At 34.1% G+C, this 26,378-nt stretch overlaps 1 protein-coding gene across 3 annotated transcripts in view; it reads right to left on the bottom strand.

The window, feature by feature from the left end:
* Positions 1–26,378, bottom strand: part of LOC143225291 (uncharacterized) — a 222,701-nt gene that overhangs the window by 74,220 nt on the left and 122,103 nt on the right. The window lies entirely within an intron of this gene.

Below are 26,378 nucleotides of genomic sequence, written 5' to 3'. Positions count from 1 at the left end.
AACATCGGTACACTTGATATATTTTCAATTTGACACCTAGTGGAACTAATTGGAAGTAACTATGTTACGTATTCAGTTTGGTACGTCAATCAGAAAGAAATACTATATTTCTCCATAAAATCACCTTTACAAGAGCCTGAAAGAAGAGAAAGATACCCAGCTGTACGTGACTGTTATTTTGGTAAAGTAAAAGCTAAACATATATCTCAGAACGGCTGGTGTGGGTATAAACACTTTTATTGATAAACAGAAAACAAAGTTTCGGCCTTACTAGGTAATCTTTGTTCACCATATCAGCAGACACATTTTTATTTCAAGTGGGTTTCTCGTCATAAAAAAAACTATTTTTAGCGTTATAAATCCTCACACTTACCTCTAAAAACTGAAGAATAAATTGGTAATATGTTTATATTACATATTATTCACACAGAAAAACCAACTTTTGGAATTTTGAATATTTTCCGGAAAATTCCTGACTTTTTATATCTAGTCTGCTTTGTGTTTCATTGCATAACTTACAGTTACTTAAAATACATTGAGACATTAAATATATAAAAGGTATGACATTTTGTCTGGAAAAAAAGCTGTTAGTCGGAGTGGGTGTGGCCTACTAAGTAGCTTCTTTGGACTGTGGTTCCATGAGGTCATAGTTTGTGATTTGTTGTTACAGTGAGGCCAATTACGGAAAGGACAAGTTCTTACGCTATGGTTTTTAATATTAAGGAAAACAAGATGGAATCTTCTATATCTGCGAAACTTCAAACTCTGACCAACAGAATTTGAAGTTTCGCAGATATAGAAGATTATTAAGCACAAAAGCTACACAAAGGGCTATCTATGCTCTGCCCACCACAGGTATCGAAACCCGGTTTGTAGCAGTATAAATTCGCAGACATAGCATTGTGCCACTGGGGGTGCCGTTTGTGAATAAAACACGGCTACTTGGAGGCGTACATTGGTACGCTAGCAATTGCTAGCACAATTTCAAACGTGGGGTGCGTGTATACTCATCAGGATCTCCACTTGCCTACCCTTAAATTGAAATTATTTTAAGCAGGATTAGAGTAAATAAATATACAAGATCTTGGGCGTGGTGAACTACATCAATAGAAATGCTTTGACCTCCTGAGTCAAAAACAGTAACTTGTAGATCTCAAATCGGTCAAGAGACGATACAGTTATGAACTAAAATTTGTACTATAAAATAAGGTTTGAAATTCAGCACAAAGTTACACAATGGGCTATCTGTTCTCAGTCCACCAAAGGTAGTACCTGAAAACAGAAAACTCTATGTCGAGGCTAAGAAGTGACTAAACTTTCAGTTGAATCGATAAATTATTCAGATTATTCCGAAACGTAATCCAAATGTATTCCACATTTCAGTCGCACTGTTTGAAACAAAACAAAATAATTTTTAAATATTCCATGTGAGAAGAGATGATACAGGAATAGGTACTCTTATAAATAAATTTTTTATCCTAATAATATAATATTTCTGAAGAAAAGTATTGCTATTTTAATTTATTGAAAAACTAGGAAAATGGGAGGAAAAAATCAGTCATCTCAACTATCAAGTGAGCTTTTACTAATTCCCAGGTAATCCTCTCGGTTATAATGTTTCTTTTTGTATGTGCATCATTTCATTTCGTTTATCTATATGTCGAAATCTATATTTTGTTATGTTATCACCTCCCATATTGGTTTTGATTTGCACGTGTCGTAATCCTTAATGTTTATGGCTTCCTTGTAGACACTACTAAAAAACAATGGAGAATAATTTTATTATGGGAATTATTCTTAAAACTATTCTATCATGGTCAGAGAGAAAATGATTGTGTACATGAATGGGGAAGAAGATAAATCAAAACAGAAAGGAAGTATTCTATTAATATTGTTTCTGACTATATCCCTAGAAAAGCATTCTATTATTGTCGTTTGTTATCATATTCCCAAGAGAATATTTTATTATTGTTGTTTTTGACTATATTCCTAAAGAAGTATTCCATTATTGTTGTTTTTTATTATTATAACCCTAGGCAAGTATTCTATTATTGTTGTTTCTGACTATATCTCTAGGGCAGTATTCCATTATTGTTGTTTTTTATTATGTCCCTAGGGAAATATTCTACTGTTGTTCTTTCTGGCTATACTACTAGAGAAGTGTTCTATTATTGTGTTTTTTTATTATAACCCTAGCCAAGTATTCTATTATTGTTGTTTTTTTACTATATTCCTAGGGAAATATTCCATTATTGTTATTTCTGACTATATACCAAGAGAATTATTCTATTATTGTTGTTTTTTATTATATTCTTATGAAAGTATTCGATTATTTTTGTTTTTAATTACATCCCTTTGGAAGTTTTCTTTTATTTTTGTTTCTGACCACATCCTTAGGGAAGTATTACTTCAAGCAATGCTACTGATTTACTAATATTATTATCGCTGATTTCATCCCTAATAAATTATTCACATCAAGTTTCCGAATGTAAAAATAACTTTTATGTTTTATTCTCTCCTCAAATTTAAATATCCTGCAAGGGCTTTCAGACCCACGATCCAATAATATGTGCTCTCTGTATACCGTTTTCACTTATCAATACCGGTGGCTTTTTATTATTATTGCCAATGTACGCCTCCAAGTAGCCGTGTTTTATCCACAAACGGCACCTCCAGTGGCACAATGTTATGTCTGCGAATTTATACTGCTACAAACCGGTTTTCGATACCTGTGGTGGGCAGAGCATAGATAGCCCTTTGTGTAGCTTTTGTGCTTAATAACAAACAATATCTTCTCCAAATGTTTGTTCATTTGTTGCTTTTATGAGCAAGCTATTTAAGGGTTAACTGTTTCGGACATTCAGTGTTTCAATATCACTGACAAATGACTCTTGGGCTACTCTTGTTTGAAAGAATTAATACCGGGAATTTATAGTCACCCTCGTTACGGCCCCACAGCTCCAGATTTTGGAGCGCTATTCATTCTCTCGATGTAAACCACATCCTCACAAATTTACAGATCGCTCGCTCACCACTTGGCCACGCTCGGTCCATGTTTATGTATATATCTAGATAGATATCATATGTTACCATACTTGGTAACGTGAGTAAACCTCTACACCTAAGTGTCAGTATTCGCATATTAACAGCCCTATAATTATTGCCTTTACTTTTAATGTCACAGTTTTGAGTTTCTGTGGGTCTCACTGTTAGAAACGAATGTTTCCCCAAAGCCTAAAAACATATGATGAGGTTTGTGCGTGTTGTGACGAACCTTCATTTATTTGTTACTAGAACTAAATTGAAAACGTTCTGGGTTAGGAATTTCAAAGCCTTCTACAACGCTTTAGTTGCGAGCTGTATATTCTGAGCTAAGAATGTGAAAAAATTGCGCAATATTGACGACATAATGTAAAGGATTTATTCAACACGTGCGAACCCATCACTTGCAAGCTAAACGTAGAATAAGTATTCGATTTTTTCTTTACACGGGCACAAAGACATATGTTTACGTATATAAAGTGTTCATATATGAACGTCTTTCTTTATATCAGCACGTCAATGAGTACTAGCCCAAACACTGCTTCCATATGAAAATTCTATCGCTTAATATTACAACATTATTTGCAAAATCCATTTCCTTAATGTAAGTTTACCAAATTTGACATCACGATGAATATTCACCAGTCTTTCTGAATCTTACTAGTCAGACATGGAGTAATTAGATTCTGAACTCAGTGAGAACATGTCAGAAAATTCTTAATCAGATGACATAACAGCGCATCTTCTGTGAAAAGATAAAGAATGTATACATAACGAAATTTTCAAAGTTTTCAACCTTCAGCAGTCAAGTTAACAATTATGCCTGAATTATTTCAATAGTATTATTTATGTAAATATAAACTTAACTGATGTACATCTGACAACCATAAGATGATGAATCTCATTTCGTAGTTTCGTTAGAAAAGCAGCTCGCGCTGTTATATCTCGATTACTATCTAACAGTCTTTGTTTGTTTTGAATTTCGCGCAAAGCTACACGAGGGCTATCTGCGCTAATCGTCCTTAATTTAGCATTGTAAGACTAGAGGGAAAGCAGCAAGTTCACCATATACCGCCATCTCTTGAGCTACTTTTCTACCAAAGAAAAGTGGGATTGACTGTAACGTTATAACGCCAAGACGGCTGAAAGGGAAAACATGATTTAATGGAATGGGGATTCGAACTCACAACCCGCAGATGGTTGATCAGGCAATGCCAGGCCTCTGGTAAAAGAAACATTGCAGTTAATATGTGTAAAAAAGTAAAGAAAATAGGAGCCCTATGGTGGCGGTTCAGCATCGATTATGTGTTACTATATCGGACAATTAAAATAACTAATATTTCTGTATGTATCGTGACGTAAATTATGAAGATTATTTTAGGCAGTGAACGATATATTGCGATTATATTGTTTTCTTTGTTCTGTCTTCGATTAGATAATTTCAAGAAAGAGATAATAATGAAATCTTAATGATAGCAGGATACTAGTATGCGGAAGTTCTCTATAAACATCGTTAAAACGTAGAACAAAATATAGTGGAAATCAATATTTTTTTTTTTTTTTTTTTACATTTGGAACACTTTAACAACAAGACTAAAAAAAACTCAACAATTCAACTACTTAGAGAGGTCTGTAACAAGTCCTGGTTTATCAGATATTTTTTTTTCAATCCTGAATATTCTATCTTGTTTCTTTTTAAGATAACAGGGATATGAAAAGTGTTCTTAATTTGTTATAACATATCACTCACCTAGTAGCTTTTATACAGGGGTGCTAAAAAGAGTAGTCCTCCTTGAAAATGTTTTTAATTTGTTATATCGTTTATTAGATAAGAGAAAAATCTGTTAAACTATGTGTTTTAGAACGCATTCGACGAGATCTGTTCAAATATGATCTGAAATCCTAAGTTTAAAATTGGCTTTTGTAAATACCTAAACTTTCCATGGTTACATATTATCATTAAAAGTATTGTACACTTGCTCTGGTATCTTAGATATTCTTACTCAAATTAGCCTACAAAATGATGAAACAATTTACTCTGTAATAAGGGAACTTAAAAATGTAACTCAAAACAACACAAACCAGTTTGATAAGTTAATATTTAGTTGGCAATCCCTAGGAGTTCAGTACTGCTTCACATCCACGTGGCATGCTTTGAATGAGTTTGTGCAGATATTCCTAAGTGATTGACTGTCATCCTTCTTTGAGTACTTCAAAAAGTTAATCGTTCTTGTTTAGCTTGCGATCTTTAATTAATCGATTTAACTCAGCCCGACCCGGTGTGGCCAGATGGTTAAGACGCTCGACTCGTAATCTGAGGGTCGCGGGTTCGAATCCTTGTTGCACTAAACGTGTTCGCCCTTTCAGCCGTGGGGGCGTTATAAAGTGACGGTAAATCCCACTATTCGTTAATAAAATAGTAGCTCAAGAGTTGGTGGTAGGTGGTGATGATCAGCTGCCTTCCCTTTAGCCTTACATTACTAACTTATGGACGGCTAGCGCAGATATCCCTTGTGTAGCTATGCGCGAAATTCAAAAACAATTAACTCAGACCTGGCATTTTCTAAACATCAATTCTCTTTTTTAAAGATATCTTTTAACGACTCCATTATTACAGATAAACTTGCTTGATCATTTTTAGCCTAATTGGAATAACAAGATCTGAGAAACTAGAGCATTTTTAAAGAGAATATGTAACTAAAATCATGAAACGTTTACGTATTAACAAAAGCCAGTGATAAATTAGGATTTGAAATCATATTTAAACAGATCTCGTCGAGTACGTTCTAAAAAAAATATAGTTTTATATATAATTCTGTTATCTAATAAAAGTTATAACAAATTAATAACATTTTCAAGTGGGCCACTTTTTTGTCCACTCTCTGTATATTTCATCTTAGATAGAGAAAATCTTTTAATCGTAAGCTTACTTAAAGGTATTCCTTTTAATTTATTGTTTTTTTAATCAGAGTAAAATGAGAAATGAATTAAGGTTAAATCCATTTAAACCGCGACCACTTTCAATTTAATGTTTCTACTCTTCTAAAGATTAAATTTTACTTTTTTTCAGTTCCCCCACACTCCTCTTTGATCTAGACTTCGAAAGTGATGTGTGTATTTAAAGGCAAGTAAAAACGTCAAGTTCCTATCTCCTCCCACTGACTCTAGGAGCGCGGCTGGAAAACGTATTATCATTTCTCCCGAAACCTGACACGAGCTTGATCGATCTAGACACCCGACCAGGTGTGAAAAGTACCATTGGTTCTTACATTCATTACTGTTCAATAGTATGACGTTCAATCAGATGTGTGAATACCATGGTACCTTTATCTAACTGTAATTACTTTTTTGTATGAAACTTCAAGCTATTACAACGGTTATAATAAGTGCACTGAAATTCTTTTTGTCATATTCAACCTTAAGCTATATACTTACTTGAAATTTTTTTTAACCCCAGTGGCTCAGCACTAAGTTTTAGGGCTTATAACGCTAAGATTAATAGTTTCATCCCTGCTGTGAATACAACAACACCGTTCTAAATAACTAGCCCGTTTCGTAGTTTTTGCGTTCAAACAGGCAGACACATTTTTCTTTTAATTTTCTTTTGCAGAAATCTGATTTTCATAAACTCCTTTTTAATAAAGCGCGACTTATTGTGCTTAAACAAAAGGTTATCAAACTTTTTGAATCCAAGGCCCTCGGGTCATTTGATACCCTGATAAACCTGCAGATATCAAGTATCTTAACATATTTTTCATTTAATACACCAACCTAACTCTTTCTAACAACTTTTAGTTTGAGAAACTCTGTTGTAAACGACTGAGCCACATATAATCGGATCTACATATACACAGCGGATACATACACATAATTAAGTCAGTATCGCAGGCAACTCGCAAATACATTTATAAACAAGGGCATCTTTAGCAGTCCATCCGTTCATTATCATTGGCAAAAGATACCAAGGCTAACTTCGGCCATCCTTAACATTAAGCCACTGACCAGGCGGTTCACACCCTACCACTCACCCACCATCCGTACTAGAGGGTCGACTGATCTTCTTAGAACACTTCCACAATGTGGAGAATAATTTGTGGTATCAAATGGACTCAATCTTGTTTCACCCATCCTGAAATCCAAAGCTCTACTACGGAGCCAGTTAACTCGCGCCCCCTTTTGTGAAAAAAACGAAAACGAATTTCTCCTGATCTTATTAACATGGTTGTATTTTGGTGATGTTATAAATTTAGTACATTTTCTCGATACCTAAACAGAAAAATCTTGATTTAAGGTGCTTCCAAGACAATTACTGTTGTGCTGCTTTTAATTATCAATATAAAAATATATCTTTTAACATAAAGTTTGTGACTTTTTTGTTGTTGGTATTGTGTGTGTTTTCTTATAGCAAAGCCACATCCGGCTATCTGCTGACCACCGAGGGGAATCGTAGTTGGTATTGACAAAAACAGAATTTCATTGACTTCCACGATGAATTAAATTATATTCAAGAAGTTCCCAACAAGTTCCGGTCCCTATGATAAGAAAATAGTAAGTTTATGGACATACAACGCTAAAATATGGGGTTCGATTCACCGTGGTAAGCACTGCAGAGAGTCCGTTGTGGTTTTGCTTTAAAACAAACAAGACAGAAGCCATAATGGCCATCATACAATATTTGACTAGTTTTAATATGAATCTAATATAGAATTTACAACTTCTACGACTGTGTCCTTGTAGAAATGGTTCTTGAAAACGTTGCCACGTGTGAAACATACGGTTTTCGTGACTTTGTTGACGAAGTCATTGTGACCATGTCACAACATTTTGTGAAAGGCGCTGACTAAAAACCGCGAAAACAAGATATGTGGTTGTGAGAAGCGATAATTCGATTGCTCTAAGCCTACCTGTTTGCAAGATGCAACCCGATTTGTTATACCTCGAATCCAATCACAGCGTCAACTTTCCACAAAATCGGATATTTCTCTCTAGATCAATATTATCTTGAGGCAAAACTTAGAGTTGCTTTCCAGGTTTATCTTGGAAACTAAAACATCAGATTAGAATTATAACTGAGCATGTGTTTTCCTTCCTTTGCTAAGACACTCAGTTGTAGTAACATAGAAGCACTGGATTTAAGTTTTGATGAATTAATGATATGGTTTATCATTACCAGTAGACCCTAAAGCGTATCACTTACTTGAAACATTATATCTACTTGTTCTATTGTCCTTTTACATAAGTTATTTCTTAACCTAAAAGCGGAAAAATCTTTATATTATTTAGGAACTTTTTACCATTTTGAAAGTCCTTTTATTTTATATATTATGTCTAATATATTATCTGAGACATTAAAAATGTTAATATACATATATATTTAATTTATATTATCACCAACCAAGAAGTTGGAATAAACACATATCTTGGATTACTTTTAAAACAATTAGAGACGAAACTTTGAATGTCAATTTTTAGGGTGGTCAAAGTTTGCTCTAATTAAATCTAGAATGTAAAATATGGAAGGCGACATATTTATCTGTGAATCAGTTTGTATCTTTCATTAGGTAACTACGAATAAAAAAATATTCAAATTTAAATTTACGCGTAAGTTTCTCAATTAGTTTGATACATTTTCCCCCATGGCCAAGCACTGATAGCCCTTTGTGTGGCTTTCTGCTTAACTTCAAAACAAACAACAAGTGTGGTACAACCTTATCCAGTAGAAATGGTCATACAACATACACCGTGTAACTTATATTTTATGAGGCTACATTAGTTCTGTAACGATTTCTTTGTCTGTTTACTAACGTGTAAACTCTAGATTCTTTAGAAACAGCATCGTGGTGGTGAAAGCGCAGATATTCCGTTGTGTATATTTGTGCTTAAACACAAAATAAACATAAGAATAGGCAGTTTGAAACGTTGGGGATTATAATCAATCCAAATACAAACTTGTATGTACATTGAAACATTCATTGGAAATAAGAACTTAATCCATTGTGAGTAAAGACTTTACACCTCTAGTGACGAAGTACGTGTAACTGATAGATTAATAAAGACAGTAGCGATGACATCCTGAAACTTTTGAAGCGTCCCCTAATGGCACAGAGCAATGTCTGCGGACTTGCACCGTTAGAAACTGGGTTTCGATACCCGTGGTGGGCAGAGCACAGATAGCCGATTGTGTAGCTTTGTGCTTAAATCCAAACAAACAAACAAAAACTTTTAGGGTAAAGAAAAGGTTACGATTTATTTCTGTAAGACCTAAAATAAGATAAGAAAATCAACACCGGATCTTACGCTTGTTCTTTACTTTTAGTTTTGTACTAAAGATTCCATTAATCATATTTTCTCAAAGATTACTGCTGTTCTGGGGTAGCGTGAGGAAAGATGACCTATAACACTAAATTAAAAAGTAGTTTATTCGGTCCAACATTTTACCCTTACGGGTTTTTTTTTTTTAATTTCGCGCAAAGCTACAGGAAGATAATATGCGCTAGTCGTCCTTAATTTAGCAGTGTAAGGCAGCTAGTCATCACCACCCACCGCCAACTCTTTGGCTACTCTTTTACCAACGAATAGTGTGATTGATCGTCACATTATTACACCTCCACGACTGAAAGAACGATTACGTTTGGTATGACCTGCGACCCTCAGATTACGGGTCGTCCACCCTAACTACCTGGCCATACCGGGGTCTGCCCTTATGGCTTCATCAGAACTAAACTGAATGGCGAAACCGTAAAGATGGAACGTTGGTTCAAGCTAATGTGAACTCAAGTAACAGGTTTGTTTCTTTTTCTCCTAAGCGGTAAAACCATCGTGTTTACAATATATAACATACACCTTTCCCACCTCTGTTTATATTACACTTTTTACACCCTTTCCACCTCTCCACATCTGTTTATATTATACTATCCATACCTTCTTTACCTTTGTTTGTATTATATTCTTCACACCTCTCCACATCTGTTGGTATTATACTATCCATACCTTCTTTACCTTTGTTTATATTATGTTCTTCACACCTCTCCACATCTGTTTGTATTATACTATCCATACCTTCTTTACCTTTGTTTATATTATATTCTTCACACCTCTCCACATCTGTTTGTATTATACTATCCATACCTTCTTTACTTTTGTTTATATTATATTCTTCACACCTCTCCACATCTGTTTGTATTATACTATCCATACCTTCTTTACCTTTGTTTGTATTATATTCTTCACACCTCTCCACATCTGTTGGTATTATACTATCCATACCTTCTTTACCTTTGTTTATATTATATTCTTCACACCTCTCCACATCTGTTGGTATTATACTATCCATACCTTCTTTACCTTTGTTTGTATTATATTCTTCACACCTCTCCACATCTGTTTGTATTATACTATCCATACCTTCTTTACCTTTGTTTATATTATATTCTTCACACCCTCTCCACTTCTCTGTTTATACTTCACTCTTCCCGCCGTTTCTTTATCAACTCTACTCTCTTCATACCCTCGCCATGTTTTCTACATTTAGATATGTATAAACTTGTCATATTTCTGACCTAAATAGCAAATAACTTAATTACTGTAAAATAAAACAGCATTTAAATAATATTTTCATTTACACCCAGCTCTTTTATGAATTTTATCGAAACGCATATTAACAGCATAAGGTATATGATTTTGCAAATCAAAATATAACATTTTTATGTAACTTGTATTATCAGTGTCTTAATTTTCTTTATAAATATATATATTCAATTATTGTTGTATTTCTATAATATTTATCTATAAAAACTAATTACAGTCGATGAATACTAATTTCTTGATTACATTTTTGACAGATTCAACGCTAGCGCCATCTACAAGACCTTTTGAAATATATATCATTCAATTTTTACGATCATCTTGCAAAAAATGAACAAATACAAGCTACTTTTCATACATTGACGGACTAAAACTTAGAACCTAAGTTAACAAAAATTATATGAAAACCGTTTTTAGTTTCTTCCTAACGTATCCGAGATATTGCAACTTCGCCAAATAAGAATGTATTGGTGCTATAAAAGTTGGCTTGTATCTTAATAAATTACTCGTTGTACGAATTATTGATATTGGTATCTTTGCACGTGCATAAACAAAAGGGTTTAATCTCCGAAATAATGTCTACTATAAGCGAAAGTAGGGTCACAATGATTCCACCAAACATCTGCGGGAATGAAATCTCTCAGATGAACCAGTTTTGACATAATTTGCTAAAGAAACCTTGCACTGTAATCTAAAGAAATACCTCAGCTCAGTCATTACTCTCAGAAACGCAGCATTTCCCTGAAAGATATAGGGAAAGTTCTTTTTCCTCTAACCGTGACAACCTGTACCATGCTATATTATCGAAATGATTGTTTAGCCGCTGGGAGAAAAATGATCGTGGCATCCTTTATCAATCAACATTGGTGAGCACGGCCCTCGATAAACTGGAGAACAGTCTTTGTCTTAAGAGTTTGTTTTTTACTGAAAAGAGTTTGAGAGAAGGGGTAATAACCTTTTTTAAGCTTCAACTTTAATATCATACAGAACTACTAAAGAAGTGGTGTTAACGTGTTCTAAGGTCTTACTTTAGTATCGTATAGAACTAAGGAAGGGATAGTGTTAACCTGTTATATATAAATATTTCTTATAGCAAAGTCACATCGGGCTATCTGCTGAGTCCACCAAGGAGAATCGAACCCTTGATTTTAACGTTGTACATCCACAGACTTACCACTGTACCAGCGATGGACTAAACTGTTGTACAGTTCTTCTTTAGTATGATACAGAACTAAGAAAGAGGTGATGTTAACCTGTTCTAAAGACTTAGTTTAGTGTGATACAGAACTAAGAAAGAGGTGATGTTAACCTGTTCTAAAGACTTAGTTTAGTATGATACAGAACTAAGGAAGTGGTAATGTTAACCTGTTCTAAGGTCTTACTTTAGTATGACACAAAACTAAGGAAGAGGTGATGTTAACTTGTTCTAAAGTCTTACTTTAGTATGATACACAACTAAGGAAGAGGTGACGTTAGCCTATTTTATTGTCTTATGCTACTATCCTACAAATATGAGTAAAAAAAGTTATTAATATGTACACAATTTTCATTTTATTAAAATATAAAATGTGTTTCTGTTGTAAATATACCACCATCACTAATCACAAAAAGAATGAACTTTTTACTGTTATAAATATGTCACAATCATTACGCTCTAAGTAAATAAGCGTTGTTCCGTTATAAATATACCACCATCTTTAATCACTAAGTAAAAGAATGTTGTTATATTACAATTATACCACCCATCTTTTATCACTAAGTGAGGGAATGTTGTTATATTATAATTATACTACCATCACTAATCGTTTAGTAATGGAATGTTGTTCTGTTGTAAATATACCATTATCACTAATCGCTGAGGTCTTTGAGGAAGTGAATGTTCATCCACTCTAATTATTATATCGTATCATAGGTGACACCACATGTGGTGACAGGTAAAAATACCTCAGTAAGAAAGCACATTGTGACAGTAAACAAATCTGAAGTGATGTAAGATAATGAATGTTTGATACAGTTTCAAAAAAAATTTATAATTGTATAAGGTTATACTGTAATAAAACGTAATATATACTTAACTTAGAAACTAACCTTTAATGTAGCATAAAAGTATTAACAAATTTAGAAGAAATAAACAGAAGAGCTCACACAATGCCGTTTTGTTGTTTGTACTTGTTCGATGATTTCAATACATCTGTAGATCATTTCGAGTTTGAAACAGTCTTTGATGGTGAATTTTAACGGGCCTCCTAGTGACACAGTGGTATGTCTGCCGGCCGACTTACAACGCATAAAATCGAGTCTCGATTCCAGTGGCTGATAGAGCACATAAATCCGTTGTGTAGCTTTGTGTTCAGTTAGAAACAAACACACTTTTTTAAAAGTTATTAAACCTTTACTTTATTGCTACCAATAAAAGATATATGTAAACTAATAACATTTTCTTTTCCCCCACATACCTAATCACATGTCAATAAAATTATTCAAGCATTTCTTGTGTTGGACAATTGAAATTCATTATTAGGTGTTATTGAACTTCTTTCAGCTGTTAGTTCTTTCAATCAACCAATCCAGAGTGTTTTCAAAGATATAATTAGAATACTTGCACAAGAGACACCCAACGAACATTTTTAAATTTGTATTTATTCAAATATTATATGAATAAGTCACGCAACTTTTGGAATAAAATAGTAACAACTCCCGAAATGAGATTACATTATCGAATCTTAGAATGAAGGCACGATTACCAAATAACTGTATAAAAATATATTTAAAGAAAAAATCATCTGACAATTAAGTATAATAAATACTTTTATGGCTTGCTTTTTACAATTTAACCATGACCCCCCTTGAGTTGGGCAGTAGTAAAATTACAGGGGCGAAGAACACAAATAGCCTGTTGTAGAGCTTTGTACTGACATAAACACACACGATAAACTGTTTTCTAATACAAGTGGCCCGGCATGGCCAAGCGTGTTAAGGCGTGCGACTCGTAATCTGAGGGTCGCGGGTTCGCAACCCCGTCGCGCTAAACATGCTCGTCCTTTCAGCCGTGGGGGCGTTATAATATTACAGTCAATCCCACTATTCGTTGGTAAAAGAGTAGCCCAAGAGTTGGCGGTGAGTGGTGATGACTAGCTGCCTTCCCTCTAGTCTTACACTGTTAAATTAGAGACGGCTAGCACAGATAGCCCTCGAGTATCTTTGTGCGAATTTCAAAAACAAACAAACAAACTCTTCAGTTTTATATTTTAAACAACAGACAAATAAAGAGAGTTTTACTTTTGCTAGCATTTTCAAGACATAAAGAAAGTAAAGTACCACATGAGAAATACGTGTAAAGTACCACAAGAGAAATATTTGTAAAGTGAAGTACCACATGAGGAATACTTGTAAAGTACCACAAGAGGAATACTTCTATCCAAGATTAATTTTTAGTTTATCTTTTTTTTTCTGCGAACGATATTTTTCTTTGCATATTTTTGTAACCTACTTTTTTCGTCAAGAGTTTTAAAAATATTAATTCTTATGGATGACTGACAGAATAAAGAAGTATCGGATGTTAAGCTTTATCCCATTATCTTACAATTCTGTCCTTGTTTGTAGAGAAAACACCGTCGTTTTTATTGGTAATGATCTGAAGTAATGTTGTTATTGAACAGTTGCATTGCAGGAGAAGCGAGCGAACAAAAATTTAGATAAACCAACATCTTAATTGGGTTTGATTTGTTGTGTACTCAGCCCGGTAAGATGTGATAGGCGGAAATCTCCACAGGACCCATCAGTCAACGGTATAATTTTATTCTATACTGCCACAGAATGAAACACCTAATTTAAAATGAGTTAAATTTCTAATTTAAATTTAGAACTATAGTCGAAAATAAGAAGTGAGCGTTAAGGGTCTCATTGTTAAACATTAACAATTTGTCACAGAAGATGTGGCAGGAACAATAAAATTGTGTAGTAAGAGGGAAACCTTGTGTAAGACACAGAGAAATTAATTGTAATATTGTTTGAACTTTCACACTCTTTAAGGCTACACATCTAGAAGTAGTTTGTTCTTAGATGGGGACATTCTTTATGGCTCACATTTCATATCAACAAATCTAGAACTTATGTTTACTTCTTTGTTTTTAGATGAGATCACTCTTTACGGTTCCACATTTTATGCCAACAAAATTAGATCTTGTGTTTATTAATTTGTCCTTTGATAGGGACACTCTTTACGGTTCTACTACATTTGATACCAACAAATTTAAAACTTGTGTTTGTTAGTTTTTTTCTTTCATGGGGACATGCTTTACGGCTCCACATTTTATATCAACAAATTTCGATCTTGTGTTTTGATGGGAACACTTTTTACGACTCTACATTTCATAGAACAAATCTAAAATTTGTGTTTTAGTTTGTTATTTGATGGGGACACTATTTATGGCTCCACATTTTATATATAAAAAATATATAGCTTGTGTTTATTACTTTCTCCTTACATAAGGATACTCTTTACAGTTCCACATTTAATGTGAACAAATCTATAACTTGTGTTTATTATTTTGTTCTTTCATGGGGACACTTTTTACACCTCTACATTTATACCACCAAATCCAGAACTTGTGTTTATTAGTAGAATTAACAGGCTACTGCTAAACAAACATTATTACAGACTGAAAAATATGGACCGTTTACGTCATCCTTTTAAAATCCATTCAAAAGATAAATATTTTTGTATGAATATTTGGATGAAGAAAATTTTATAAAGTTTTCGTTTAGATGTTTCCTCATTTCAAATTTGCTTCTGGACATTTGAATATATAAATAAATAAAAGGATAAAAGTATTTTTCTAATCGTTCACTATTTCCTAAAGGACGAAAATGATTATTAACTGTACAACAGCCAGAGACGTAATAATCGAATAGCAAGAGTTGTTTAACGAATCAATAGAGTGTAGAATCACTTTACCAGTTGTATACCTTATACTAAACAGTTCTGTTGGTGTGCTCAAATTTGAATCGATGTATCCAGTTATTAAATTCAAATAAACGGAAGAAGCTCGTGCTCAAATGTTATTCTCAACACCTCAAAAGAAGGCTGATGTGTACTTCATTATATGTCCTTGTTTCAATTTTCTAAACTTTTCTGTGTTGACGCTATCTAGTGATAATTTTACAAATTACTTTACCTTTATTTCAATTCAAAAAAGTTCAACAATAAAAATGGTGTTTTGTATACGAAATTATGTTAATGTGTCACTAAACAAGAGGGAACCCTCAATAGCCGCGGGAAGTTTCTTAGGCGGGATTATGGAAATTTAATCTACGGTTCATTTTTTTGCCTTCGTATTAGATATATTTTCAGTGATGTCGAGAAACCCACTTGTAGAGAAATATATATGCAAAAACGGCTCGTTTGGGTTAAGAAAATGTTTTACATAGAAGAGCGAACAACGTTTCGACCTTCTTCGGTCATCGTCAGGTTCACAAAGAAAGAGGTAACTGACCGGAAGCTGACCACATGTTTGAAAGGGGTTGTGCAACTGAGTGTCGGAGTGTAGAGGGCGTGCTTAGATGTTTGAATATATAATTTTATATTATTTATAATTATATTTATTTTTAATATAGGTATAAAGGTGTTCCTTTGTATTGGTTTATTTTGGGCTTGAGTTGTTGTATAAGTAAGGCTCCTTTAATTTTGCGTTTATTTATGTTTGTTTCTTGACTTAGTATTTGAGTGTTTTCTGTGGTCATGTTATGTTTATTTGACTTGCAGTGTTCGAAAACGTGTCTAGGTGACTTTTTATGTTCTTTGAATCTGGTTTTCATTTTTATGCTAGCAATACCAAGCGTAGGGTGAGCGCATAGCTATTTGATTTTATTATGGCCAGGTGGTTAAGGCACTCGACTCGTAATCTGAGAGCCGCGGGTTCGAATCCCCGTCGCACCAAACATGCTCGCCCTTTCAGCCATTGGGGCGTTATAATGATACGGTCAATTCCACTATTCGTTTGTAAAAGAGTTGGCGGTGGGTGGTGATGACTAGCTGCCCTCCCTATAGTCTTACACTGTCACATTAGGTACAGCTAGCGCAGATAGCCCTCGTGTAGCTTTGCGCAAAATTAATAGCAAATACTCGTCAAAATCTTTACCAGCTTACCCTCAAATTGAAATTATTTTAAACACGATTGGAGTAAATTAGTCCATAAGACACTGGGCATGGTAAAATACACCATTCGAAAGAGTCTGACCTTCTGAGTCCAACACTGTAATTAGATGTCAAAAATAAATAGATTTTTTAATAAAATATATCTTATCTAAGGAGTCTTATTACATGGTTAGCAGTTAGTGATTTATCTAAATGGTATTACGTGATTAGAAGTTACTTGTTTATCTGAAAAGTATTACACGGTTTGCAATTAACCACTGACCTCTAACCATGTAATTCTGTTCAGACAAACCAGTATTACATGGGTAGCAGTTAGTGGTTTATCTCAGTTACTTTTTTATGTGAGGAGTGCCACATGATTAGGATTTAGAGGAATATTTTAGAGGTTTTTCGTGAATTGTATGGTTAGTTGTTAGTGGTTTATATTAAGTTTATCAGAGAAGCGCACAGTTAAATGTAGAGTGAAATGGATTGTTGTTTATGGTTAAGGGTTATGAATAGTTTATACACCATTCATTTACACTAGTGGTTATGAATAGTTTATACACCACTCATTTACACTAGTGGTTATGAATAGTTTATACGCCACTCATTTTCACTAGTGGTTATGTATAGTTTATATATAACTCAATTACACTAATGGCAAAATAGTTCATGATATAAGTTATAGGCTGAGGCCAGTTTTAAACAATACACACCATGCTTCGACATGCACTTGTTTCTTTGCCCTCTGGCGACGGGTAAGCTGTGTTATCCATTTAATGATGAGTAAATCCAAATGTTCTGACGACTTGGAAATAAATTTCATAATTAAAAATATCTGTGTATTAACAAACCCGCTATTTTACGGAGGTAAAATAACAACTAGTATATGTCGTAAATCAATTTAGAAACAAAAAATATGTATATATATACGAGATCTGTTGAAAAAATACGCGGACTGTTTGAATTGCGCGGCTCCAGTTGGTTCCAGGGGAATCCGCTTGGTGTTGCTAGGTTTGCACAGATCAGCTGATTACGACGCCATTTCCCGATTGCAGATATCTTCATTTGTGTATTAGCTACGCGGTTTTAAGTGAAGTGCGATTTTTTCGTTTGGCGGATTTCAGAATGAATGACCTGAAGTAGCAACGACTTGCTGTGAAAATTTGTGTTAAACTTGGAAAATCTGCGACTGAAACTTTTGCTATGCTTAACACGGCTTACGGTGATGTTGCTATGAAGCGTACGGCATGTTTCAAGTGGCATGAACATTTTAAGGATGGTCGACAGTCCATTGAAGATGATGAGCGTCCTGGACGTCCTTCCACGTCAACTGACGACCCATACGTCGACAAAATCAACACCCTGGTGCGGGCAAATCGACGTCTGACTGTCAGGGAGCTTGCTAAAGAGTGTGGGATATCAGTTGGATCTTGTTACGAGATTTTGACCGAAAAATTGAAGATGCACCGCGTTGCTGCGAAATTTGTGCCTCAGAACTTGTGAGTTTTTGGCCAAACACTCGATCACTGTTCTTCCCCACCCCCCTACTCACCTGACTTTGCTCCTTGTGATTTTTTCTTGTTCTCCAAACTCAAAAGACCCTTGAAAGGAAGAAGATTTGAGACGATTCCCGAGATTAATGCAAATACGACGAAGGAGCTGGAGGACATTACAAAAGAAGCGTACCAGGACTCTTTCAACAAGTGGAAACACCGTTGGGATAAGTGTGTGCGTTGGGGAGGAGAGTACTTTGATGGGGGCCCAGACCTGTAACTTCTAAATAAAGTACATTTTGTTTTATGACGTCGGTCCGCGTATTTTTTGAACAGCCCTCGTATATATAACGATTGATTCTCAATAATAACCACCTTTACCATTAACAACGTCCATAATTCCAATAATATCTGTTGTGTCAGCATAGGAGATTTTGTATAGTCTTAAACTTATGCAACATTTGAATAATTCTTTTAGAAAAATACATTTTGTTTTACTACAGTGCTGTTGTTATCTTTCTCATAAGTTAATACGGTCATCAAATCATAATAAATTGAGATAAAATTCAATAATTAGCTCATACGTACTACTATTTTTTTTTCTTTTGCTGTTGGCACGAAGAAACATTAAGTTTCAAATTATTTGATATTTTAAACTTTATTAGCAACTTTTGTGACAAATGAACGAAACAGTTGGCTGTCAAGGGCTGGCAAACAGTCGCGAGCACCTCAACGGTTACTCTGAGTCGAAGGGAAAAAAACTGACTGTCACAGTTACAACGATCATAAACCTGATAATGTAGACAGTGCCCAAAGGTATATCACAACTCGAACCTTGATTTAGGATTCTAAACCATAGGTCACAACTGATTTCCCAAAGTTTATAACTACTATAATGTGAAGTTAAATTTTCATGCAAGATTTTATAATTCCTTATGTGCTTGTTTATTGTTAAGTGCAATAAACACAGTAGACAGTTTGTGCTCCAGGCACCACGTATATCGAAACCCGATTTTCAGTGTTATAAGCTTTCCGATGAGCCACCCATGAAATGTTTTCATGTAACTTCTAAAATAAACCAAATAATTCTACCATCCACAAATAAAGCACAGGCAAAGACACGTAGATAAGAGTTTGTGTAACTTCAATTTTCTTTCCTTTATGAGGTTAAACGATTTTGTGGTTTGTTTGAGTGTTTTCTGGGGATTTCAGTTTCGTAGTAACAGATCACATCTTTTACACTCGAACAATTTGGCAGCTGTATAATATGTTTAGTAAGTTTTAAAACTTGAACTCTTCAAATCTCTATTTTCACTTCAATACCACTGGGTTTCTAAGACCTAAGTGGATTATTGGTAAATAATACGCGATCGAAAAGCTGGTGCGTCATCTTTCATTAAACTACCCCCTAGGTCTCCTGAATAGCACCGTATGTTAACAAACAGAGTTAGTTTTTCAAGGACGTCTTCGTTAACTTACCATGTTTGGGTAGCGTACACTAACTCACCCAGTCAATATCTGATTTGGTCGTGTATCGAACATACAGAAACCCGTTCCTCACCTCTGTTAAGTCTATAATTATGATATAATTGAAACGACGTGCAGTGAATATAAGGGTTCTCCTAATATTAACTCACAAACATACAAAAAGTTACGATAAATTTGAAAAATAAATCGATATTGAATTTCATGCATTTAGCACAGAATAAAAATCTGTTTTTGTTTCAAGTCAATAATCTAATCAGAAATATATTATAATTCCAGCATATTGTTTTATAAGTAATGACGAGAAACCCATTTGAAGTAAAAATGTATTCTGAAGACGATTTACATGGGTATTAAAACTTTAATTAAACTAAAATACAGAACATCGTTTCGACCTTCTTAAGCCACCTCCATATTAAGAAAGGCAGTTTGCAACTGACCCTTGTCTGAGGAACTAAAGACGTTGTTCTGTACTTTATTTAAAAGTTTTACTACCCATACCAACCGTCTTGAGAATGCATATTGTTTTATAATTTTAATATATTATCTTACAGTTCTAGCATATCGGTTTATAGTTCTATCATATTGTTTTATTTCCAAATTAATCTTGAGGGTTAACTTAAGAATGTAAATACATTTTATTTGCTTCAACTTGCTGGGTTAGTTTAAGTAAGTAAACGTCCTCTGTATATTACTATTGAAGAATTAACGCTAATACGTAAACTGCAGTATAGTGTTTAGGACTAGCTTTTATTAGGTGAAAATTAAATTCTTTGTGAGTTAGCTAGGACTAAAATATGGTTTTTAAACCATTAGAAGTGGTACATAGAAGATAATAGGCATGGAGACATAACAAATTATACAGTGTAGAAAGGTTAAAAAGATTTAACTAGCTATCCTTATCTATTAACAAATTGATGAATATGATTTTAAAAAAAAATTGATAACCAAACTTTTCTTATACCAGATACACGCGAGTAACCTGTTTCATTAGTAACCTTTAAGATTTGAAATGCACGTAAAATTCCATGACTTTATTATATAGATGACAAACCAATTTTTCAGTGACATCAGCAGACTATAATTATTCTTTTAGGTATAAATATTGTTGAAACCTATGCAATAAATATTAAAGTATAAAAATGTTTTATCCGACATATTTGTGACGATTGTTTGGTTTGAATTTCGCGCAAAGCTACACGAGGGCAATCTGCGCTAGCCGTCCCTAATTTAGCAGTGTAAGACAAGAAGGAAGTCATCACCACCCACCGCCAGCTCTTGGGCTACTCTTTTACTAACGCATAGTGGGGTTGACTGTCACATAATAACGCCCCCACGGCTAAAAGAGCGAGCATGTTTGGTGTGACGGGGATTCGAACCCGCGACCCTCGGATTACGAGTCGAGTGCCTTAACTACCTGGCCATTGCCGGGCCACTTGTGACGAAGAAAGTACAGGTGAATAAAAAAAATACATTAATATTAAGTAATGGTACAAACTTACAGTATACGTCAAATCGTACTAAAAACAATAAATATTGTTTTGTTTTTCAACCCTGAAAATGACAGCTTTATTAAGTAAAAATGTACGTAGGTAACTGCTTTAACACCTTGATGTAACTCTTCTCCGGTTTATCTATTCTTCATTTATAAACTAGAAAGAATATTATAATTATTTTTAGCATATTAATGGATTGACATACATACTGGTATTTGAATCTTGGGGTCTCGTGATACAATTTGACGTCATTAGTATATTATAATAACAACAGTCAAATTTCACTCTTCATTCAGACGAGTGTGGCACAAGACTGGCGGTGAGTGCTATTGTGTAATGTTTCCCCCTGGTGTATTAATTCAAAACTAAGAAAGTTTAGGAATAGTAATCCTTTGCAGGAAAATTCTAAAACTCTAAAAGTAAACACAAACGTACTTATTTACACAATGGCGCTTTTCTAATAACATTGCCCATGTAGTTAGGGTGCTCGACTCTCATTCTGTGGTTCGCCGGTTCAAATCCCACGCATCAAACGTGCTCGCCTTTTAAGCTATAGGAGCGTTATAATTTTACAGTCAATTCCACTATTCGTTGATGAGAGAATGTATCTAGAGTTGACGGTGGGTTGTGGTGACTAGCTGCCTTCCCTCTAGTCTTTTACTTCTAAATGAGGGACGGCTAGCGTAAATAACTCTCGTGTCATTAGGATCGAAATTCATAACAAAGTACGTAACTAACTAGTAGTTTTCTATTACCACCCAGCAAAAATTAAACACAAAAGACCGGTCCCTAAACAACTATGGATTCTTTGGAAGTCATATTAGATAAATGCTAAAAACTCACTAAGATAAGTAAAGTCTTTCTTTTGAAAATGTTTTATGATATTTCACGTTGATCCAGCATTAGGAGAGAATAAAAATACCACAAAATGAAATTTTGACACAGTAAAAATTATTTACATGATGTTACACGTTGATACAATGTGAAGAAGATGTAAATATACAACAAAATGATATAATTTATATAATGAAGTTATTCATGTGACGTTTCACGATGATTTAGTGTGAGAATAGAATTAAAAAACGTACAACTACTGCATGCAAACCTTTTAAAAGACAATATTGTGTTATATAATGAAATAAACTGTCAAAGATGTTGTGACCATATGGTTTTAACGTCAAAGATATTGTGAACATATGGTTTTAACGTTGAAGATGTTGTGACCACATGGTTTTAACGTCAAAGGTGTTGTGACCACATGGTTTTAACGTCAAAGATGTTGTGACCATATGGTTTTAACGTTAAAGATGTTGTGATCATATGGCGTTCGAAATACTTGATTTTAGTGATAATTTAAAAAAAATTCCATCTGTATTGAAACAGGAAACAGCTACAAACAGAACATTCTGGAACGGATATTGAAGACCAGGATGAAAAAAAAAATCAGGAAGGATGAAATAAAAACATAAGTGAAGACGTTTGTACACGACAAAGGTAACTGTGTTTGGTTGGACTGGCTCACGGAAGTGGCAAAGAAATATACACTTTTTTTCCAGAGAAAATGTTTGGAAATCATTGAAAGCCCGACAAAATGAATGATAATAAACAGAAATATGTGCTTTGTTCTGTTAAAATATGAAACTGGACAGTCGATAAAAGTTCGACATTTGGATGAAAATGAATAACAAGAAATGATGAGACTATAATAACTGTTGAAATCTAATAAATAAGTTTGAAAACATTAGCTCCAACCAAACATGAAACTGATCAACTTTGAAGATAATTCACACCACTGAATTTCAAAATAGTATTTACCAATCATGTGAGAGAAGAAACTGTATTTTTTCGTCTGTATCGAACGAAAACTAATGCGTATTGTTTTGTACATGAAGATACACTCGAGGGAAATCGTTTAAAAGCGTTTTTCTACCAAAACAAGTGATAACGATGATCTAAGGAAATAAATCTACATGTTTTCAAGACGTTTCACAATCGAAAAATCGAAACTTAAAATGTGAAGGGTGTTTGTCATCATAACGAAATTTATTCTATTATTTAAATTGTTTCGGTAGATTGGAAATTAACATTACTTCTCTGACATGTGCTATATTTAGTTTGATGTTACTTTTACTCTTGTGACGTAATGTACACATTCTTGATGTTGATATTACATTCATTCTTGTAACGTAACATACACATAGTGGAAATTAATGTTACATTCACTCTTGTGATATAAGATACACATTGTTGAGGCTGATGCTGCATTGATTCTTGTGGCGGAACATACACATGTTGAGGCTGATGCTATTATTCATTCTTGTGGCGCAACATACACATTGTTGAACTTGATGTTGCATTCATTCTTGTAACATACACTTACTTCAACTTGATATTATATTCAACCTTGTGATGTAACGTACACATTGTTGAGATTATTTTTGCATTCATTCTTGTGGTGTTATATATATATATATATATATATATATATATATATAGTTGAATTCAATGTTATATTCATTGTTGTGACGGAACACACACATTATGGAGACAGTTGTTACATTCATTCTTTTCATGTGACACACATTGTTAAGCTTTATGTTGCATATTTTATTGTGGCGTAACATACACATTGTTGAAATTCAATGTTAGAATATGTCTTGTGGCATAAAATGCACATGGTTAGGCTTGATGTTATATTCATTCTTGTAGCGTAACATACACATTTTTCAGCTTCATGTTGCATTCATTTTTGTAATCTACACGTAGGTTAATGTTATATTAATTCTTGTGATGTAATATACACATTCTTGTGCTTCAATGTTGCAACAAGTCTTGTGGCATAAGATGCACATTGTTAGGCTTGATGTTATATTCATTTTTCTGACGTAACATAGGCATTGTTGAAATTAATGTTACATTCATTCTTGTAACATACACATAGTTGAAATTAATGTTGCATTCATTCTTGTGACGGAACATTCCTATTCTTAAGCTTGATGATGCATTCATTCCTGTAACATACACATAGTGGAAATTAATGTTACATTCATTCTTGTGAAATAACATAGACATTGTTGAGCTTGATGCTAAATTCATTCTTGTGACGTATGTTACACGTTGTTAAGCTTGACCTTATATATATTATTGTGATGTAATATACAAATTTTTGTGCTTAATATTACAATCATTCTTGTAACATACACGTAGTTGGAATTATTGTTACACTGATTCTTGTGGTGTAACATACAAATTGTTGGGTTTGATGTTATATTCATTTTTGTGATGTAACATACACACTGTTGAGGCTGATGTAACATTAATTGTTGTGATGGAACATACATATTGTTGAGGATTATGTTTCATATATTCTTGTGGTGTAACGTACACGTTGATGACGCTGATGTCACATTCATTTTTGTGACTTAACGTACACATACTCCAGCTTGATGCTACATTCATTCTTTGCGTAAGATACACGTTGTTGAGCTTGGCGTTTTATTCATTCTTGTGGTGTAACATATACATTGTTGAGCTTGATGTTGCATTCATTCTTGTGACGTTATATATACATTGTTAAACTTGATATTACTTTCATTCTTGTAACGTACATATAATTGAACTTAATGTTACATTCATTCTTCTGATGGAATACATATTGTTCAGGCTATTACACTCATTCTTGTGACGAAACACACTTAGTTGAGGCTGATGTTACAGTGATTTTTGTAACTAAATAAGTACATTGTTGAGCTTGATGTTATACTTATTCTTGTAATGTAACATACACATTTTTGAACTTAAAGTTACATTCATTTTTGCGACGTAACATGAACATTCTTGTGGCATAACATACACATTGTTAAGCTTGGTGTTATATTCATTCTTGTGACGGAACGTACAGATTGTTAAGGGTGATGTTACATTCATTCTTCTGCGTAACATACTCGTTGTTGAGCTTCAATGTTACATTTATCCTTTTATCCGTAAACATACCGCTGTAGTAGCTGGGGGCGACAAGAAAGTGAAGGTTATATTACTGAGATGCATCATCGTAAGCTTATAATAGCCTTCATACATAATTCATGAAACTCTAAAATTACAGTAATTGAAAGTTCACAAAGTCATAATGACACATTTAAGTAGTCCAGTGATTATCTATCGTTTTGAAATACTTATTGACCTTCTCTATAACGTTGACCCTGGTCGTAACCTTTTCCTTTTAGGTCATTGCCTTAAGATTTTAACCCTTCAGCCTTAAAAACGGGTATGCCTCTGGCCATTTTCGATGTATTTATAGTTTCTGCCTATCAGATGCTATAAATTTTCAACATATTCAATTATCGGCACACATAATTGGTCAAAGAGTTAAACCAAACGGACCAATAAGATGTACAGTCATAAAATCTACTGTTATTAGAGATTTAAAAATTAAAGCTGTAGTAAATTTAAATTTCTTGCTCTTAAACTCACACTTATATCAAACTCTGTTAACTATTTAAGATAACATTTAATTTGTGAAGATCGAATTATAAGTTTTTGTTGTTGTTTTTCCAACTGAAAGACTAAGCCATTTTTAACACTGAAATTTCATAGTTTCTTGGGAAAAGCAGTTTGCGCTGTTATATCTTGTTTATTATCTAACAGGTTAGTTGTTGGTTTGTTTTTCGTATAGCAAAGCCACACAAAGGGCCATCTGCTCAGCCCACCGAGGGGAATCGAACCCCTGATTTTAGCATTGTAAATCCGGAGACATACCGCTGTACTATCGGGGGGCTAGTTGTTGGTTGTTTTGAATTTCGCGCAAAGCTACTCGAAGGCTATCTGCGCTAGCCGTCCCTAATTTAGCAGTGTAAGACTAGAGGGAAAGCAGCAAGTTCATCACTTACCGCCATCTTACCAACGAATAGGAATTGACCATCACTATATAACGCCCCCACGGCTGAAAGGGCGAGCGTGGTTGGTGCGACGGGAATTCGAACCCGCGACCGTCAGATTATGAGTGCCTTAACCATCTGGCCATGCTGGGCCTAATACTGAAATAAGACGCATTATTTGAAATACGCCTAATGGAGGTGAACACTTCACTTGGTTACGCCTATTAATGTTCGCATTTCAAGAAGAAAAGTAATGGAGTTT

Source organism: Tachypleus tridentatus, chromosome 9, assembly GCF_004210375.1.
Source record: "Tachypleus tridentatus isolate NWPU-2018 chromosome 9, ASM421037v1, whole genome shotgun sequence".
Taxonomy (NCBI): domain Eukaryota; kingdom Metazoa; phylum Arthropoda; class Merostomata; order Xiphosura; family Limulidae; genus Tachypleus; species Tachypleus tridentatus.
This window is presented reverse-complemented; position numbering and strand designations above follow the sequence as displayed.